Genomic DNA, 16,181 nt, shown 5'->3' on the forward strand with positions numbered 1-16,181 from the left:
ATTTTTCTCTCCCACCTTTTTCTCCTCCCCATTGGAGAATACAATTATATTTTCTCCTCCCCATTGAAGAATGCAATTATATTGCATATTAGGCCTCTTATTGATGATCCATTTGTTTCTTTCTTATTTCCTTTATTTTTCATTTTTGGTAATTTCTATTGCTGTTGCTCTTCAAGGAGCTGGTAAGAATAGGAATTATTGTCAGCCCTATGTAATACACAGATAGTGTTTCCGTTAATCTTTGATCCCACCTTGGGTATTTTCCTCAAAGGTATGTCTAAAAAGGATTCATCTGTAGACTCAAGAGCTTCTCTCTGCAGATCTAAAGGCTCCTCATTATCTCTTCTCTGATATTCTTTCTTCAGTGGACTTCAGCTTCCTTGTTCTTTCTGGATTCTCGGCTTCATCTCCTCCCCTTGCGGAGGCTATCAGGTTTCACCTGAATGCTGTCTTACCATGGTCTTCAAAATGTAATTGCAAGGGCAATTGTAGAGTTCATCTTGTTTCCCATCTCTCAGGGATTAATGTCATTCATCGTCCAATGTCTTGAACACTGATACTTCACATATTTTGTCACGTTTTTAGCCATTTCAACTGGGCGAGTCAATCCTTTGTCTGTTACTCCACCTTGACTGGAGGCCAAGTTTCCTGGATCATTCTGATCCCAATTGTTTTTGGTTAGGTTCCTGTGAAGTAGAATGTAGACAGGGATTCAGGTGAAAGTGACTTTTTGATGGACCATGTATTTGGGGGAAAAAAACAACTTTAAGGGAGTAAATGGATTCTGACTTTTTAACAGTTGTGTACTAAGATATGAGGAGAGTAGAACCCATTTAACTTTCAGTAGAGAGAAGCAAGGGTATACTCAGCAGGAATGAGAATTCAAAATTAAGAAACTGAGTAAAAATTATAAGATTTCATTTAGATAGTTAAAAGACAGAAATAGCAAACCTCAACATAAAAAACCATTGCCTCAATTTCCTCCATTGAATTGGAAGTCTGAGTGCATGTACTATTTAAAAGCATAGATTCGATATGTAAAACTTCATTAAAAAAATCTTGTTAGATAGCTAACATAATTGTAAATGATATTCTGAGTATATATATATTTAAGTTTATTTCATAATCATGCATCTAATTGTGTGTTAGAAGGAATGAACTTTTACATTTTGTAGGTAAGTGCCTAGATAACTTTCATTTGTTTTTTTCTTATTCCTACAATTCCAGTCACAACTCTGAGTTCTCTTTTCAAATCAATAAACTTTTATGTATCTGATTTAGTGAATGCTAAAGTTTTCAGCAAAAGTAAGAGATATGAAATTAAAGAATATTTGTGAAAATCAGACTTTATTTCTTATTGATACTTTCAGATGTTTTCAGGTAATGTTTTAATTTAGTGTCTTTCAAAAACAGCTTTATTAGAAATGCAATTTACATCACAGTCTAGTACTTAAATACATACATAGAGACATAGAAATAAACATAATCAAAACATAAGTTTCATCAAGTACTTCTTGGCTCCACTACATGATATTTATACATCTGGTATTTATTGGTGCATCTTCTGTTTTATAAGCTTTTATGCTAAGGAAAAAAGGGATAATGTATGTCAAATCCACAGTTTGGAAACATGAATAAATGCCAAAAACAAGAATACTGTTAAGCAAGTTGGGCTTGTAAATTTTGTTTGCACTGTTCTTACCAACTATTATTATTCATCCAAAGGGTGGACAAACTACTAATTCTTTGGAAGAAAGATGCTTCTTCATTAAGCGTGTTGTTCTTTCTCAGTAGAATGACATTTTGGGCCTCAACTAATGAGTAGGTAATAGGTAACTCTAATATATATTAGTAGGCTTTAGTGAAATTCATTTTTAAACAATAAACAAAGGTTCTACAAAACGGTTTCTTTTTCCCTTCAGAATAACAACAGCAAAATATCTTTTGCATCAATTTACAGTAAATAGAAGCAAACTCCTATGTCATTAGTTTAGAATACTTTCCTCTACCTACCCATCATAGGTAACTTATTTAACCTACCACAATTTTAATGCCTTTGATCATATTAAAATATTCAACTAGACCTCCAAGGAAAAAATTTTGCACTAATTTATGTGCTTTCCAGTTGGCTCAGTGGTAAAGAATCCACCGCCAAGCAGGAGACACATGTTTGGTCCCTGGGTTGAGAAAGATTTCCTGGAGGAGAAAATGGCAACCCACTCTAGGATTCTTGCCTGGAGAATCTCATGGACAGCGGAGCCTGCTGGTTTACAATCCATGGGGTCGCAAAGAGTTGGACATGACTTTAGCGATTCACAGCAGCAGCATGTTTAACATTAAGCATAGGCTCCCAAATGACTTAGAAGAAAAATAGTTTTGAAAATGTTTGAATCAGTTTTATCAGCATTAAGATAAGTATATTATCTTCCAATGGGTTTATGAGCCATCATAATGACTTAAATATCACCTGCTGATATACACCCTACTCAATAAACATAAACACACATCATAACACATGTTTCTTTTGATTTATGACCTTTCCTTCTTTCCTTAGCAACTAGATCTGGCGATCTGGCATATACAACTGGCATATACGATGTACTCAATAAATAGTTCTACTTAACTGAACAGCACTGTAACAGTTTTATATAATCATATTCTCATAAATTATGACATACATTGAATGTTATATTGACCAAGAGGAAATAGCTTTGCAAGACAGTAAAAACTTCAAGAAAGGAACAGTGCTATTTTAATGAGTTATTGATGAATTGCTCCAGGATAGCAGAATAGCATTTATATACTGTAGCTAGTTTAAAGACAGGTGACCTTTTAAGGGATTAGTTAACCTTTCTGAAATTTTGGAGAGTTACTGTTTGGAAAGATAAAGGTCAGAGTAGAACTCAGAATGCAGTTATTGTCTCCTCTGTTTGTTGCTATGCCTCTTAATTTCCGATAAATTAATTCAAAATGTTGAGTCTTCAGAAGTAGATCCAATTTTAAGATGAAAGAATGGTTTCGGTTCAAGTATTTTTCAGGTACTAGAAATAAATAATCAAAACACGAAAGCTCAAAATCCTAATTTACTGGAGAATTTTCTCTTTAATTTCATTTTGTGCTAAACGTTACTAAGACAAAATGTGTTGGATTGGAAGAAAAAAGCATGATGCTTGTAGCTATTATTTTTGGCCAGGAGGCATGTGGGATCGTCCCCAACGTGGGAGACCATGTGCTGCCTGCATTGGAAGCGCAGAGTCTTAACCATTGGACCGCCAGGGAAGCCTATTGTTTCTCTTTAAGAAAAATTTATCCCATTTTTCACCCCCAAAATCTTTTTTCCCCCTCACTTAGTCATCATAATTCTTTTCCTATAAGCCCCTGCAGGTATAAACCCAGTGTTTACATATATCCTTAGATGTGTTAACACCAAAAGGAAAATTGGATGGAGTGTTTAGAAAACAGTGTATAAAATAGCACTGCTGTGCCAAGCTTTCAAATACTTGAAACACTTCAGGAAATAATGTTAAAATATTTTAACGTTTATAAATTTTGGTCAGGTTGTGATAAGCAAAGGATCATTAACCTGACCTACATGCTGTCTTTCTTCTTTGTAGTTTCCTATATCCATATTTTAAAATGCATATAATTTTCTTCTTGACTTTTTCATTTCCAAAGAAAGCACCCTCTAGTTTGCAAATGAAGAAAATGTGTTTTTCAGCTATGTTTGATGATATTTACAAAGAGGTCAAGCCAAATTTACATTACCTGAACATATAACTTAGTTTCTGATGTTTTATTCATACTCAACTCGGAAATAAATATAGATAATACACTTCCCAGACTTAAGAAAGCTTAAAAAAATCATAGGGTAAAAACACCGTAGTTTAACAGCGATAGTCCTACTTGAATGAGCTAGCAGTATTTTGGAGATGGCAATAAACATACTGATAGAACTTTTAGTTATTCAAAAATCTGTCTGTGTTTTTACAATAAATTTCATTTTATAAGATAATTATTATTCATTAGTTCTCATCATTTCAACATCAATGTAATCTTAAAAATTAAAGAAACCTTGATTGATGTTTGAATTGTCTGGACATTCATTAAATAAACACAAAGAGGAAAGGAGAAGAAAACTGAACTTAGGTGAAGGATATTTTAATTAATAAGATTTTTTTTCCAGTGTAATTCATGTGAAAGTCTGTTTGAGTGGTGGAATAGTATTAAAAACATGGGCATAATCCTTATTGGTACACAATTCTGTAAGAAGGCCATATTGAGGGCAACTGCCAAAAATATCTCTCATTGTTAAAAAGTCAGGTGGTAACTCCTGGTTTGGTAAAGAGATTCTTCCATCCAACAAATATGATATCTCTGAATGTGAGTACTTTGTGCTTCTGTGCTGAGATGATCATACTGTATGAAATTACATCATATTCTAAGCAGCTGAGTAGAGGGATGGACAAAGACACAGTGGCAAGTTGGTCCACCATTTGTCTTTGACCCTCAGTATACTCTTAATGAGCAGTGTGTTTAATTTTAGTTTTTGCTTCCATTTCTGAACATTTTAAACTATTTGCCATGTTTAATATTTTACGATTTTCTTTTGAGTCTTCTGAAGTTCAGAGAAAAATATCTTTAAAATATTTTTAATATTTGAATAAAATTCACTGTATCTTACAATTACTTGTATGGGTTTATTGGATCCTCTTATATCAAATGGATTGTGCTCAGTTGTGCAGTTGTGTTTGACTCTTTGCCACCCCATGGACTGTAGCCCACCAGGCTCCTCTGTCCATAGAATTCTACAGGCAAGAATACTGGAGAAGGTTGCCATTTCCTACTCTAGGTTAAATACATTATGGGTTCTTAAATTCTTTTTTTTTTTGTCTTGAAACTTTTGCTGTCATCATCTTAGGAAGTATTTTATCACTCATCAGTTATTCTAAAACATGCTAAAAAAGATGCATATGAAGAGATGTTATAATAACGTCACCAGTTTACTATTCAGTTTCCCCAGGTATTGCCTTATTATTTAAAGAAGGTACAAAGGAAACCGTTAGCCTGCTTTTAGCTTTCATTGAACACAACTGAGAATTCAGAGTTTCTCATTTCCACCCATAACGGCAAAGAGAAGAAAATTCGTGAGGTTAGTTTTGTAACTGCTAGAAAATAAAAACAAGAGACATTGAATTGTCTAGAGCTCTGTTGTCCCGTATGGCAGCCACTAATAGCCAGATGTAGCTAGTAAGCTCCTGCTTCTGCTGCTGCTAAGTCGCTGCAGTCGTGTCTGACTCTGTGTGACCCCACAGACGGCAGCCCACCAGGTTTCCCCGTCCCTGGGATTCTCCAGGCAGGAATACTGGAGTGGGTTGCCATTTCCTTCTCCAGTGCATGAAAGTGAAAAGTGAATGTGAAGTCGCTCAGTCATGTCCAACTCTTAGCGACCCCATGGACTGCAGCCTACCAGGCTTCTCCATCCACGGAATTTGCCAGGCAAGAGTACCGGAGTGGGGTGCCATTGCCTTCTCTGAAATGTGATCAAATTAAGATATTTATCACCTGGTGGTGGTTTAGTTGCTAAGTCACATCAGACTATTGTGACCCCATGGATTGTAGCCCATCAGGTTCCTCTATCTATAAGATTTTCCAGATGAGAATACTGCAGTGGGTTGCCATTTTCTTCTCCAGGGGATCTTCCTGACCCAGAGATCGAACCCAGGTCTCCTTCACTGCAGGCAGATTCTTGGCCAACTGAGCTACCAGGGAATCCCGTTTATTACATATAAACTACATACAATGTTTTGAAAAATTTGCATAAGGAAAAACCAAAACAAAACACCTCATAATTTATATTTATTTTGGATTGGAATGATAGTATTTTGGATGTATTAAATTATTTAGTAAAATAGTTTTGGGGGGAGGGATAAATTGGGAGGTTTGGGTTGACATACACACTACTGCATGTAAAATAGGGGCCTTCCCTGGTGGCTCAGCAGTGAAGAATTTGCCTGCTAACGCAGGAGATGTGGATTTGATACCTGGTTCAAGAAGATCCCCTGGAGAAAGAAATGGCAACCCGCTCCAGTATTCTTGCCTGAGAAATCCAATGGACAGAGAGGCTTGGAAGGCTACAGTCCATGGGGTCACAAAGAGCCCAACACAACTTAGTGACTTAACAACAGCAGCAGCAAGAACAACAACATATATAAAATAGATATAAAATAAGAACCTACTTTATAGCACAGGGAACTCTACTCAATAATAGTCTATAATGACTATATGAGAAAGAATCTGAAAAAGAGTAGATATATGGATACATATAACTGATACACTTCTCTGTACAGAAGAAATCAAAACAAATTTTAAATCAACCATACTTCAATAAAAATTAATTTAAAAAATAGTTTCATCCATTTTTTTAAACATTTTCAATGTGACTCTAAGAAATTTTAACATCAGACATTTGGCTCATATGATTTTATTAGGCATCACTATCCTAGGATCTAACACTCATAGTGAAATTGACCCTATAAATGCAATCTCAGGTTACAAATTCTCAGACTACAGTGTACTAGTTAAATTTTCTAAAACTCAAGAATCAGTTTGTAAAATATGTTTCCTAGTAAATATATATGATATCCTCATCCAGGTAGTCATTCAACAGAAAGAATCTCCTCGTATAATACATTTCTAAAAGAACTGGACTATCCTTTTTCGTTATATGGAAGAATGGCAGTGTCCTTTCAGCCTTTATGATACTTGTGTTCCAAAATATACCTGGTACAGAAAGGTTTGCTTATTTTTCTAACTTTTAAAAATATTTATTCATATATACATCATTTACAATGTTGCGTATTATACTTATTTTTTATTAAAATTCCTAATAAAGAATTTTTTTTACTCTCCCTTCATTCTTACTCTACCAGTATTCATAAAATGATTTTTTAAAAACTCAAAAAGGTCCTTTGCAGCCAGGTGGTAACTGGTGATAACAATTTCCGGGTATATTTAGGGTTAAGAATTTTTTTTCCAGAAGATGTGGCTCAAAAATTTGTATATTTCACTGTCCAGAACTTTGTCACATCTACTGGTAAAGTAGTTACCAGGAATTACAGTGTCCATTTAAAATGATTATGTGTTTTGCTAAAATACTTAGAGGTTTTTATTTCTAAAGCAGTAGGAAAGAGTAGATATTGGGCCAATCTCTGCCAAAGACCACCTGACCTGCCTCTTGAGAAACCTGTATGCAGGTCTGGAAGCAACAGTTAAACCTGAACATGGAACAACAGACTGGTTCCAAATAGGAAAAGGAGTACGTCAAGGCTATATATTGTCACCCTGCTTATTTAACTTATATGCAGAGTACATCATGAGAAACGCTGGGCTGGAGGAAGCACAAGCTGGAATCAAGATTGCTGGGAGAAATATCAATAACCTCAGATATGCAGATGACACCACCCTTATGGCAGAAAGTGAAGAAGAACTAAAGAGCCTCTTGATGAAAATGAAAGAGGAGAGTGAAAAAGTGGGCTTAAAGCTCAGCATTCAGAAAACTAAGATCATGGCATCTGGTCCCATCACTTCATGGTAAATAGATGGGGAAACAGTGGAAACAGTGGCTGACTTTATATTTCTGGGCTGCAAAATCACTGCATATGGTGACTGCAGCCTTAAAATTAAAAGACGCTTACTCCTTGGAAGGAAAGTTATGACCAACCTAGACAGCATATTGAAGAGCAGAGACATGCCTTTGTCAACAGAGGTCCATCTAGTCAAGGCTATGGTTTTTCCAGTGGTCATGTATGGATGTGAGCATTGGACTATAAAGAAAGCTGAGTGCTGAAGAATGGATGCGTTTGAACTGTGGTGTTGGAGAAGACTCTTGAGAGTCCCTTGGACTGCAAGGAGATCCAACCAGTCCATCCAAAGGCGATCAGTCCTGGGTGTTCATTGGTAGGACTGATGTTGAAGCTGAAACTCCAATACTTTGGCCACCTGATGTGAAGACCTGACTTATTTGAAAAGGCCCTGATGCTTGCAAAGATTGAGGGCAGGAGGAGAATGGGACAACAGAGGATGGGATGGTTGGATGGCATCACTGACTCAATGGACATGGGTTTGAGTGGACTCCAGGAGTTGGTGATGGACAGGGAGGCCTGGCGTGCAGCAGTTCATAGGGTCGCAAAGAGTCAGACACGACTGAGCGACTGAACTGAACTGAACTGCCAAAGTGTCTACTCACATTTTTTCTCCAATTTTGGCTTAGAACATTTGACAAAAATGCTTAAATACTTACCTATTATAGGCATGATTTAAACTGCATCACAATCCAAAATTTTATATTCTTCACTTAGATGGGAAGGAAAAAATTACTTTTTATTAATATTTATTGTACATTTTCTAAAGCTACTGTCAAGAATCCCTGTCCTTTGTCTACTCTGTTATTACTTGAAGCAGTTTTTCTCATTTTAACAAGTTTCTTTATAGCTACTTCCTTCTCCCTCTCCCTGTTGTGTTCCAGAAAGCACTTGAGTGTGAAAGTTTCTGTAACCCCTGGATGGAGGAGGAGACTTCATAACATAATGCAGAGCTTTTTTCTTTGACCTTGAGTTGGACTCAGATACAAGATTATTGGCTTGAGTGGTCTCCAAATTGCTTGTACTTGTATCTGTCAAGATGACCACTGTTGAAAATTTCCATTCTCTTGTTGGACGAGTGCCCAGTGTATCTCCCTGCCAACCCAGTTTTAATCACACAGAGTTGGCAGACTCTTCTTGAGTTTCATCCATGTCCTCCACCTGGAGCCTGGGTTAAGGTGTCCATCTATTATCACCCTTTAGGATAAGGTCATCTTGCTCCTTGCATGACACAGCTATGAATCTCAACTCAGCCTTGAGGTGTGCTGGAAATTTGAGGTACATTTTCCTGATGAATAGAATTTATAAAAACCTCTGGAGTACTACTCTGGTACTCTCTCAGCCTGCCAGGTCATTTTTAGTTTGTTTTAGACTTTCTGGCTTAATTTGGGAATGCCTTCTTGGTGGACACCTCCCAAAATGCCAGAGGTGGATCAGGGTACAATTTTTTGATTTTCTATCCAAATTATGTAAAATCTCACTTTCTAAGATTTTTTCGTAGGGGATCGGAACAGGAACCAATTTGTCTGATATTATGAATTCCCTACAGCTACCCCCCCATTCTCTTTCTTTCCTGCTAGGAACAGGTATGCTGTGTTTTACTCTTCCGTTACATTTGGTGGGGGCACCGACTATGTCATCAGAGCCTTCTCCTTCCCCAAGTTGAATTTATCTCTCTCATTCCTTGAAATCAAAAAAAAAAAATCACTGAGCAGATAGATGGTAAAACCTTAGCTAGAAAACTAAGATGATTACTTGAGAATATTTTAATGCCACTATAAAATTACCAATAATTAATGAATAAGATCACAAGCAAGTTAAGAAAAAGTAAGTTTTTTTTTTTTTTAAATGAGGATCTATAGCTAAGGCAATAGATGTTCTTTGGTATACAACACAGCACCTAACCTCATGTCTCAAGTATATAGCCAAGCAGTCATGAAAAGGATAAATACAACCCTTAGATGGCACCTATCATGTTAAATGAGTTCCATAGGAGTGCAGAAGTAGAGCCAATGATTTCTGAATGACACAGATAAGTCAGCACAAAATGTTGAATGATATTCAAAGGGGTCCTTAAATAAGTTCTGATTTACTTTATTTTTTTTTTCCAGTTAGAAGAGTCTCAAAAGACTGAATTTATTACTAAAATCATATACCATCATCACAGGCAAGGATCAAACAATATAGCTTTTAACAAAGAAATAACCAATGTAAGCCTTCCTTTATAGTAACTTCGTGAGTAAACATTTAGTGATTGATAAATTACACATACACACAGACACGCACACACTTATACACAGTGTGGAGAGAGAGAGAGTGAAGTCGCTCAGTCATGTCCAACTCTTTGCGACCCCATGGAATGTAGCCTATCAGGCTCCTCTATCCATGGAATTTTCCAAGCAAGAGTACTGGAGTGGGTTGCCATTTCCTTCTCCATGATTTACTTTAATACAGAGTAGAATTTGAGTTTCTTTGGATTAGATTATATTGCAATTGATAACCACTATTCATTATATTAAAGATTATATTGGATACCTACCTTTCATCAGGAAGGTACAAGAAAATGGTATACAAGTGATCTCATTTGGTCCTGAAGGTTTTTGAGGATGGGTGCTACTTTGAAATGATTTGCAGGAACACTGATATGGCAGGAATCTGAAGGAAAGACTGAGATGAGGAGAGGCTTGGGGAAGACTACTGGGTATATCTAGGCATCAGGTAATAAGAACAAGAATGAGGAGTACAGAGGACAGCAGCAATGAGTTTGAGAAGTATTTGAATGCTGTAGTAGCTGAAGTATAAAGAATGATGGACAACAGTGTGAGTCACAGCTGTGACTGAAGCTTACGTGCTTCTGGGTTGTGTGGCCCTGGAGAATTTCTTCAACCTGTCTTACTTCAAAAATGAGAATAAAAGTAACTGACTTATAGGTCCATCATCGTGATTAAAAAACATTTAATGAGAAAATTTAAGCATGATATAATGTCTAGAAAATTGTAAAGGCTCAAAGTGATGTAAGTATTGATAATAATAAATGATTCAATGGAAATAAAAAGGGAAATGAATCTTTGGATCTACAGTGAAGGCAGTATGAAAATATAGATATTATCATGAGTCATGAGGAATCATGAAGATTAAAGAAGTAAACTTTTGAGATGGAAGTGCACAAATGGGCAGCTTAAATAACCATCCCCCTACTCTGTTAACTCTCAGACCAGAAATGTGTTTTTGAGGCATTATTCCCAGGTGGCACTATGGGTAAAGGGTACCCCTGACAATGCAGGTGACCCAAGAGACACAGATTTGGTCTCTGAGCCTGGAAGATCCCCTGGAGGAGGGCATGGCAACCCACTCCTGCATTCTTGCCCAGGAAATCCTATGGACAGAGGAGCCTGGCTGGCTACAGTTCATAGGATCACATAGTCAGACACAACTGAAGCGACTGAGCCCACAGGCCCTGGCATGCCTGTTTATTTGCTTTCACTCTCCCCTGGAACAGGGATGAACATGGCCTTCCAATCTTCGATTGTGTGTAACTCTCCTGTGAATGCCAGAAGGTAAATTTGCCAAAGCATTATAGTTTGCTGTCAGGACAGTACAAAGAGGACAAGAAGGAAGTAGCTTTTATAAAAAAGCTTTAAATGGATGTATTGACTAATTCTAGTTAATTTTAGATCACTTTGCAGAGAAATAGCCTTGGTTCTTCCCTTCATATACTGACATTGTTACATACCTGTAGAAAATATGCCTCCGAAAAAGATGGCAATGTATCTTTACCTCCTTCAGTTATTATATAATCCAGAACATCTTGTAAAACGCTATCTATAGTTTTTTTCTGACAAAAACATCACCCTTTGAGTCTGGAAAATTCTCTCAAGCGTGGGGTTTACATGCAAGATTTTACCTTAGAATCCTCTGCTGTCTTGGATGTAAGTAGAAGCTTGGAAGCTAAGGGAGGCATATTAGCCTCCCCTAAACACAGATGTTTAGCCCAGGCCTGAACATCGGACTCAAACTGGGCTAATCTGCCCTCTTTCCCAGGGTAGTCCTGTACGTCCGCCCTGGTAGCAGTGATATGAGGAAATAGAGTTTTTGATAGTCCCTGTTTGTGCTGTGTCGAAAAAGGTGGCCAGCATCCTAAAGATGGAAGGTCTAGAAATGACAAAGGAGAGTAGTAGGTGCCAAAGGCGTGGGGAACTGGGAGAGAGATGCAGGAGAGAAAGGGGGACAGAAGGGTGGAGGGAGGGAAGGAAAGGGGAAGGGCGGAGGTGGTTCTGTGAAATTCCCTTTTTTTTTTTTTGCTCAAGGATGTATCAGATTAATTTTATCCCATTTGTAGTGGAATAAAAAGTTTTCACAATTATGTCTGTTTTCTGGAGTTTATATTCCCCCAGTGCCCATGATGATTTTTAAATGACTGTTTAGCTAATATCTTTGTCAGAGATTATACACTACTCTTTTCAAATTAAATTCATAGTTTAGTCACAAAGAATTACTAGGCTCTGATATCAAATACAGACCGAATATTTATCATGTGAATAAAAAATTATTCACCTCGAATCACTGACCTGGGATCTGCATTTGAAAACCAGTTGAAATAAGGATATTGCAGGGATTTTTCTCTCTCTCCTTATATAAATCACAGGCTTTCTTAAGATTTTCTAAGTAACTTTTCCGCACTTTGTGTCTTATGGTCTGAGTCTAACTTCTGAAATTTAATATTAGCAAGATAATTTAATTTAAGTATTTATACAGACTATCATCATCTCTGAGATTTTAAAATTAAACAGTGCTCTGTAACAATGAATCATGCAGTAGAGTAAATTACTAGCCTGCAGATGAATCTCATTGAGTTAGTAAAAATATTGAACAAATGAGCAAATATATGTGTTTTACTATGTTATCAGCTCTGTTCCATTAAATACCTGATGATAGCACTTAAAGTAACAAAGTTTTAAAATGTTAAAATGTTGTGATGTTACTAAGAAAAAGATATCAAATAGCTTGTTTTCTAATATAATTGTAATTTTATTACCTGGCATATTTTTTTTAATAAGAACTAACAAAAGAAAAAAAAAGTTAAAAAGCTGCCTGTAACTTTCATATATAGAAGAATATTATTGGTGGTCATTCCTAGCTTGTGATTTTGGGAAAGATGAAAATATGTTTCTGTTATTAAAGGTGATACTATTGTTATTAGAAGTGAGTTAATTCTTACAAATGAAGCATAGGTTGATAACTTAGCTAAGTACTTCTTATTTGATTAAAATGTCACTTTCTTACTTTTCTCTTTGCTTTAGTTGTTCATTTTTGATTTTTATTTATTTCTTTGGCTGATCCAGGCCCCCTCTTCCTCCTTTCCTCACTTCCTGCTTCCCTCCTTTCTCCCATTCCTTTTTTCCCCCGACACCTTGTACTTACTGAGTGTTCACTCTGTGCTTAAGACTCTGCTAGGAGAAGGGAACAAGTAAATAAGAAACCACAGAACAGGACAAGTTCTCTTCCAGGAGTAGGAACTTGGTCATAAGGTTGCATAAATTCACCTATGAAATGTTCAAAACGGACCTTGCTGAAAGTCAGAAAACATGATCCAAAGAAGGAAAATTTAAACTGATGATTAGTGTATATCAAAGAAAGGAAGGTGAGTGTGAGGAAAAATATTTCCTGGAAAGAAAATAGCATGCTCAAAGGTAAAGAGGTCAATATCATGAATGTGACACTTTAATGGGGCTGAAAATAATTTAGAAATATACTTAGCATGCTGCACTGGTTCTTGACTATGGGTAACTTGTAAATCAAGAAGCACAATAATTGCTGCTAAGTCGCTTCAGTCGTGTCCGACTCTGTGCGACCCCCTAGACGGCAGCCCACCAGGCTCCCCCGTCCCTGGGATTCTCCAGGCAAGAACACTGGAGTGGGTTGCCGTTTCCTTCTCCAGTGCATGAAAGGGAAAGTGAAGTCGCTCAGTCGTGTCCTACTCTTAGCAACCCCATGGACTGCAGCCCACCAGGCTCCTCCGTCCATGGGATTTTCCAGGCAAGAGTACTGGAGTGGGGTGCCATTAAAGGGATTAAATAAGAGATAGGTATAATAAGTTTGGTGACTGGGTGAAGGATGGATTGAATGCTGGATTGAACAATTTGAGATTGTTCTGTAAGGTAGGTGAGATAGGCTGGAATAGGACAGCAACAGACTCTGAGAATATTAATTAACATTTGGAGAAATTAGGGATGTGAAATCCATAAAAATTAATAACTATATTAGGAATTAAGAGCCTGGAGAGAGTGATTCCAAAGTTTATACCTTAAGGAACAGTGACTTTTGCCATCATATGTTTTGAAGGTAAAATGATCCATACAGGTATATGGGGATGTGAAAGTAGACATTTAATAACATTTAGAAAGAAGATAAATATTTTATAGAGCATAGAGATAAATGAGCACCCTATGTATGCCTGGAGAGGCAGGATATAGAAGATTAAGGGCCAAGGCTAAGGATGAGAAGGGTCAGCAGTGTTTGTTCTCAGTAAATATTCTGTCACATATTTTGTTTTTCTCTGAAAATGACAAGTTTATGTTGTCTATGTTCTAGAGTTAAGTTCAAAGTTTAGTGCTTATTATTAATCTGTATCAATAAGTGAATGAAATACAAAGCCATATTAAGATATTAGTGGAAAAAAGGCTGTGATGCTGGGAAAGGTTGAGAGTAGGAGGAGAAGGGGATGACAGAGGATGAGATGGTTGGATGGTATCACCAACTCAATGGACATGAGTTTGAGCAAGCTTCGGGTGTTGGTGATGGACCGGGAAGCCTTGCGTGCTGCAGTCCAGGGGGTAGCAAAGAGCTGGACAAGACTGCATGGCTGAACAACAACAAATAGTACTAGGCACTCGAGTTGAAGTTATGTCACTGAACAAGTGACAGCCACTGGAACTCTTGTCCAGGAACAAGAAAACCAGTGTACAGAACTGAAAATGCTATCAGATATTATGAGAGTTGGAAGAAACCACACAGGGGAATCAGTTAACCTCTTCTATCCACTCCCAGAACCTCTACAGAATTCTGACAGATAGCTAGCTGGTTTGTATATAATTTCTTGAAAACACGATCTCCTATATCCAAGACTTCCTTCTGAGTATAAAGTAGGAACTCTACCTGAAAACAAAGTGAATGTGATTTGGTGAAATTGGTTTTTGATAAGCTAATATTGACTATTGAATCAACTAAGGAAGTACTAAAATTACTACGAAACAAGGAAGAGAGAGAACATAAATGCCCCAAACTTAAAATGGACTTTCCCTCAGAATGCAAACATGTTCCAGTAATAGTTAAGTTGCATAATGCAATGTTGAATTTCATATTTACTTTTAGCTTTGTCCATGTAGAATATTGAACATAATTATGTTGTATTTAATATGGAATATTGAATATTCTACATTATATAACTCCACATAATAATTTAGAAGTCTATAACATGCCTAAATCTGTATTAATATATGCACATTTAAATGTATTTACAAATCAGAAATTTTCAGTAAACTATTTTGACATTTCAAGTAATTTAATATAAAATAATACTATAGGTCAATAGTCAAGAAAATTTGCTTACTAAATTACTAAAAAAAATCATAATATGCCTTCCTTAAAAGGAAATCTCCTTGCCTATTAGATTGTATCATAATGAGTCTCCATAAGTACTTTAAGTGTTTTTACACTTTTCATGTAAAATATTTTAAAACAAATGCTTTCAATCTATTTCCTGCTGGCTGTTATATTTCATATACATCTGGCTCTTCAGGGTTGAGGGTATACAAGTAAAATATTTAAATCTGTAACTTTATATATTGAGTATTGTTTAATATTTTGGCTATGAACATGAAGTAAAGCTTACAAGTCTTGTATATTAATATTAAAGTCATAAATTGTGTGAAAAGCAAAGTAATTATCACAAACGTATATTTTAATTTGTTCATAGTTTGCAATTTAATTAGCTATGCAGTATAATTTATTGGTCATTGTATACAAAATCATATAAGAAATAAAAATATAAAAGAAATGTTTTTGAAATGTTCACTAGTTTAACATTACCCTTCTTAGTTCACTGACATCAATATTTCAGCTTCACTTCATATATCTAGATTATACAGACAATAGAATACATTGGTTGGAAGTAGGGGTGAAAAACAAAGAAATATCTGGGTTTGATCAAGGACTCTAGTATGTCATTTAAGAAATGATTATAGGAATGATTAAGAAATTTTGCTCAGTTGGTCCTGTAGAATGTTCAGTTCAGTTCAGTTGCTCAGTCGTGTCCGACTCTCTGCGACCCCATGAATTGCAGCACGCCAGGCCTCCCTGTCCATCACCAACTCCCGGAGTCTACCCAAACCCATGTTCATCGAGTCGGTGATGCCATCCAACCATCTCGTCCTCTGTTGTCCCCTTCTCCTCCCGCCCCCAATCCTACCCAGCATCAGGGTCTTTTCCAATGAGTCAACCCTTCGCATGAGGTGGCCAAAGTATTGGAGCTTCAGCTTCAAC

This window comes from Giraffa tippelskirchi, chromosome 11 (assembly GCF_054371585.1).
Source record: "Giraffa tippelskirchi isolate mGirTip1 chromosome 11, T2T-mGirTip1v1.2.pri, whole genome shotgun sequence".
NCBI classification, from domain to species: domain Eukaryota; kingdom Metazoa; phylum Chordata; class Mammalia; order Artiodactyla; family Giraffidae; genus Giraffa; species Giraffa tippelskirchi.